Source organism: Rhinichthys klamathensis, unplaced genomic scaffold, assembly GCF_029890125.1.
Source record: "Rhinichthys klamathensis goyatoka isolate OS25496 unplaced genomic scaffold, OSU_Roscu_1.1 h1tg000825l_1, whole genome shotgun sequence".
NCBI classification, from domain to species: domain Eukaryota; kingdom Metazoa; phylum Chordata; class Actinopteri; order Cypriniformes; family Leuciscidae; genus Rhinichthys; species Rhinichthys klamathensis.
The window spans coordinates 319,770-325,769 of record NW_026607208.1 but is presented as its reverse complement, the minus strand read 5'-3'; positions in this window follow the sequence as shown (position 1 = coordinate 325,769).

Genomic DNA, 6,000 nt, shown 5'->3' with positions numbered 1-6,000 from the left:
TAGGCCCAGCAATACTACAGAAAGATCCTATGAGAGAATAAGGCATGGCCTAGGATGATTTAACCTTCTGGCGCCTCTGATAAACCAGGCTATTTACATTTATATTTAATCATTTAGCAGACACTTATCTAAAGTGACTTACAAGTGAGGAGAACAACAGAAGCAATCAAACCAACAATAGGGCAACAAGGCAACAAAATGCAAGTGCTGTGACTAGTCCCAGTTAGTCCAGCACAGTATACATAGCAAGGTTTATTTTTATTTTATAAATAGATATAGAATAGTAAGTGTTAGTATTAATGGGTCAAGTTTTTCAGCAGTTTCTTGAAAATGACTCAGCAGCTCGGGTTGAGTTAGGCAGGTCAGTCCACTAGCTTGAAACAGTCAAGGCAAAGGTCAATGAAAGTGATTTTGTGCCTCTTTGGGATGGTACCACAAGGCACCGTTCAGTTGCAGAATGGCCTGAAATCTGAAGTAGAGATTTTATGTACTGTATGTGTGTTTGTAGAGCCAGTGGTTTTTCTGTAGGCAAACATCAGTGCCTTGAATTTGATGCTATCAGTAATTGGCAATCAGTGCAATTTTATGAGGAGAGGTGTGATGTGCGCTCTCTTTGGCTTGTTAATGGGGCACTTGGCAACTAGTCATTTCTTCGCCGATTTTCACTTTTGTTGTCGGATGTTTTCTCATCGAGCTCCCCCTACAGCTGTGCGGCGTATATTTTCACAACACTGTCATAAAAAAACTCACTTGCTGCACCTTCCTCCTGCTTTCTACCGCTGCTCATGTGCATTTGTTATTATCGGAGCCGGCCAACTTTATCGTGTGGAGCTATGTCTACTGAGTGGGTAATACATCATACACAGTATCATAGAATTATGTCGGATTGCCATAAAGCAGTTCGTGTTTCTCGCTCGTTTTCGCTCATTCTTGTTTCTCACGAGACTTCTATTTCCAACTTACCGGGACATTAGTCCCCATGTTGCAAGGTTGGTTTTCTGCCTGGGGACGCTGGGGGGAGCGGGTTATTGAACCATTAAAATGATTTCTAAACGGTTTTATTAAGTTGAAATAGTTGCCAAGTGCCCCTTTAAAGACCACTATCGCTGCTGCATTCTGGATCATTTGCAGAGGTTTGACAGTGCATGCTGGAAGGCCTGACAAGAGAAGATTTCAATAGTCCAGTCTGGATAGAACAAGAGCTTGGACAAGGAGTTGTGTAGCATTCTCCGATAGACATATAAGGCGAATCTGCAGGACCAGGACGACCTAGCAATGTGGTCTGTGAAGTTTAACTGATCATCAATCACAACTCCAAGGTTCCTGGCTGTCCTAGATGGAGTTATGGTTGACAAACCTAGCTGAATGGAGAAGTTGTAATGAAGTGTTGGGTTGGCTGAGACCACAAGCAGTTCTGTCTTCATTGAAGGTTAAGTTAAAGGTGGAGGTCCTTCATCCAGAAAGAAATGTCAGTCAGGCAGGCCGAGATGTGAACAGCTACCGTTGGATCATCTGGCTGGAATAAGAGGTATGAGAGTTGTGTGTCATCAGCGTTAGCAGTGATAGGAAAAAACATGTTTCTGAATGACAGATCCTAGTGATGACATGTAGATGGAGAAGAGAAGTGGTCCAAGCACTGAGCCTTGAGGCACCCCAGTATCCAGATGTTGCGACTTAAGGGGGTCGCACACCAGACGAGAAGCACAGTGTCACGTCGCGTCTAGGACAACTCGAGAGATCGCACACCAGACACGCACTTTCTCAGTTTATGGCCAGCAATATTGTTATGTTTAAGGACATTATGAAATTAAGATAATGTCTGTACTATGTTATGATTGTACTGTACAATAAAATACAATCATTGCTGAGTCTGCAGTCTGAACACGTTACCTCAGGACGTACGTTAACTGAATTAATTGAGAATCCCAGCTAAAAATTCGATAACATTAGCAATTTTCATCCATGCAGCTGATTTCTGTAAATGAATGTAAAAACTAAATGTATCTTGCAGCACAGGGTGAAGCCAGTATGTAAATTAACGATGATTTGAGACAAATATAATGTAAATTGAATATAAAACTATGTAAAAGGCGCCCTGTGGCACGGCAGGATTTTGAACAGTGTCCTGAGCCGTAGCTAGGTACCGCTGCACTTCTCGTCCGGTGTGCGACTCCCTTTAGACACCTCACCCCTCCATGACACCCTGAAGGACCAACTTGAGAGGTAAGACTGGAACCATTGGAGTGTGGTTCCTGAGATGCCCTTTGTCATGAGGGTTGATAGGAGGATCAGGTGGTTAACCATGTCAAAAACAGCAGACAGATCCAGCAAGAGTACTGAGGATTTGGAAGCTGGTCTTGCCAGTCTGAGAGCTTCAATAACCGAGAACTGTGTAAGAAAGGTAGAGACTTCATTAAACATGAACACGGTTTCTTAAGCAGTGGGGTTATCCAAGCCTGCTTAAATGCTGTGGGAAAGGTTCCAGTGTGAAAAGAGATGTTGACGATGTGAGTGAGTGCAGGTACAACTGAAGAAGAAATGGCTTGAAGGAGATGAGTGGGAATAGGATCAAGCGTACAGGTAGTAAGGTGATTGGAAAGGATGAGAGACTTCTGCCTCCGAGAGCGGCGAGATGGAGGGGAGAATGTGTGTGTTTGCCGTTAAGGTGTGAGTCAGTTTGTAGTGTAGAAATTTGGCTGCTGATGGTTGTTGTTTTATTTATGAAGAATGTGGAAAAGTTGTCGGCTGTTGGGGTTGATGAAGGAGAGGGAGGATTAAGAAGAGAGTAGAAGGTTTTGAAAAGCGTGCGAGAGTCAGAAGAATTGCTCATTTTGTTGTGGTAGTATGTCATTTTAGCAGTAGAGACATTAGCAGAGAAGAAAGAGAGGAGGGATTGATACAAACCAAGGTCAGTGGGATTTTTCAATTTGTGCCACTTCCTCTCTTCAGCCCTGAGTTTAGAACAATGTTCGCGGAGAACATCAGACAGCCAGGGAGCAAAGAGGATGGCGCAGGATGGCCTGGATGAAAAGGGGCAGAAGTTGTCTAAGCAAGATGTTAGAGTGGAGAAAAGAGCATCAGTAGCACTGTTAGTATCTCGTGATGAGAGCTGATTATAGAGAGGAAGTGTGGATGAGACCAAAGAGGATAGGCGGGAGGGTGAGAGTGAGCATAGGTTATGCCGAAAGGTGACGTGGAGGAGTGCGTGCTGTGTCATGAGCCAGGTTGAGTTTAAGAGTGAGGAGGAAGTGATCTGAGGTGTGTACTGCAGTGGAGTAACCAGCAGCTAGTCAGTGGAGCAGTAGAGCATTTAAATAAGGTCCACCTTATTTGTGAGTAGCCACAGTAGACACTCGCTTGAGGTCAAACGAGGCAAGTAGAGTGTGGAAGTTAGCAGCCAGGTTATCAGGTGATTATCAAGTTGTGCCCTAAAGATTTACCATCCACTGCATCTTGATGTGCCGCTATGACAGCCACATACACGTTCAAGGTGGAAGGGGACATCTGGCCCTCCAACTTCTCCTGCAGTTAGGAAAGCACTGAATCAACTGCGCATCTCTGTGGGTCTTTCCCTCTGGAATCAGACAAGTTAGTAAACCGACTCGGCCAGACATGGAGATTCCAGAGGTCTGGGTGCGGGTGCCAGATTGTGCCCCATCCCAGATAAAGAAGGTCCTTCCTCAGGGGGATTCACAGGGAGGGGCTGTAGCAAGGAGCATGCACTTCGAAAACCAAGTCCGGGTGGGCCAGTACAGAACAACCATCAAGACCTGGGGTCAGTTGCATAAACTGCTAAGACTAGTCTTACAAGCTTTAGTCATACATTTTTTTTAAGTCAGTTACATAAAAATGTAGATTAGTCTAATTTGATACCGAAAAGTAACACTGATTATCCCTAACTAACTGCTAGTTGGTCATATTAGTTCTTAAGACACAGTCTTAAAGGGATACTCCACTTTTTTTGGAAATAGGCTTATTTTACAACTTCCCCAGAGTTAAACTGTTGAGTTTTACCGTTTTTGAATCCATTCAGCCGATCTCCGGTTCTGGCGGTACCACTTTTAGCATAGCTTAGCATACATCATTGAAGTGGACAAGACCATTAGCATTTCTCAAAAAAAAATGACCAAAGAGTTTCGATATTTTTCCTATTTAAAACTTGACTCTTCTGTAGTTACATCGTGCACTAAGACCGACGGAAAATGTAAAGTTGCGATTTTCTAGGCTGATATGGCTAGGAACTATACTCTCATTCCTGCGTAGTAATCAAGAAACTTTACTGCCGTACCATGAGTGCAGCAGGCGCAATGATATGACGCAGCGCCTGAAAATAGTCCCCAGCTCGGTAACTTCCAACGTGACCGGGACTAAGTGCCTGCGCCTGCTGCACTCATGGTACGGCAGTAAAGTTTCTTGATTACTACGCAGGAATGAGAGTTTAGTTCCTAGCCATATCAGCCGATGTAACTACAGAAGAGTCAAGTTTTAAATAGGAAAAATATCGAAACTCTTTGGTCATTTTTTTTGAGAAATGCTAATGGTCTTGTCCACTTCAATGATGTATGCTAAGCTATGCTAAAAGTGGTACCGCCAGAACCGGAGATCGGCTGAATGGATTCAAAAACGGTAAAACTCAACAGTTTAACTCTGGGGGAGTTGTAAAATAAGCCTATTTGCAAAAAAAGTGGAGTATCCCTTTAACATAATGGCTGTTTATGCAACTGGCCCCTGTACTTCGTCCTCCCAGCTTTGGCCAAAACATTCCTAGAATGTTCTTATTCAGTTCCCAAAAAATAACTGGGACTAAATAAGTTGTAAATTATCTCTATTGACAGCTGATGATAAAGATTCCAAGATTTTAAAATCAGAATGAAATGGATCTGTTTTCTAAATGCATTGATCTTATTGTCAATTTATCCATGTAAACATTTAATTGTTTGTGACCTCAAATTTTTCATCAAAAAGGCATATCTTGGCAAAAAAAACTACAGACTTTTCTCTTGTGAAGAATTCCAGGCAGGGATGGAAATTAACTTTTTTGTCCACCGGCCACTGTGGCTGGTGGATTTCAAAATCTACCAGCCACTCAATGTTTTTACCAGCCACTTTCTTGTTTTTAACCGACAATGTGTAACTGCATGTGAAAATGAATACTACAAGAATACTTAAGCAGTTTATTTAATCTCAAGTCTCAATGAAATACTGACATTTTCTCTTTCTCTCACCCTCGGCCTCATCCACCTAATCTGTCATTAATTTTTGATTTGATGATAAATTGAGCCAGCCTCCAAAAGTAATTAACCTGTCCTGTGATTTTTTTTTTCTCCCACACAACACTCTCCACTCCAGACACGGATTTATGAGCTATAGTCTGTTGGTTGCCTTTACATTAGAATAATATTTAATATAATCTAGATATGAAATGGAATAAATAGCATTCAATACAAAATGAATATGTCTCATATATTGAAATCAAGTTTTATGTGATAAAATATTTGCTTTGTTGTGCATTAGAACCACATCAGGCATTTAGAACAAAATAATTTATTGAAGCATCCAGATACTTCACCACGTGACAGCAGCTAGGCTCCTGATTGGTTAACGTGGCGCGAATTGACGCCAAAGTTCAGATTTTTCAACTCGGGCGGCAGACGCGAATTCGCGTCAAACGCGTGAATGCACAAAAGCACTCAATAAAATCATGCGCGTGGAACGCGTAGACGCTCGAACTTGCCGCGCGAATGAGGCGTATTCGCATCTACCACGGCGCGCTCTACACCTCATTCGCGCCGCAGGAATTTTTTACGCGTGTAACGCGTCTTTGCATTGACTTAACAATGACATCACTCGCGCCAGACGCTCTATTCTCGTCTAGTGTGAACGCACCATGATGTTTTCTCTGCAGACCTCTACGCCTGTGATGTAACGCCACATTTTTGTTTGAAGGTGTGCCTCCTCTAAAAGTGTCCGCCGTCCGGGTGAAACAGTATGCTATTTTTA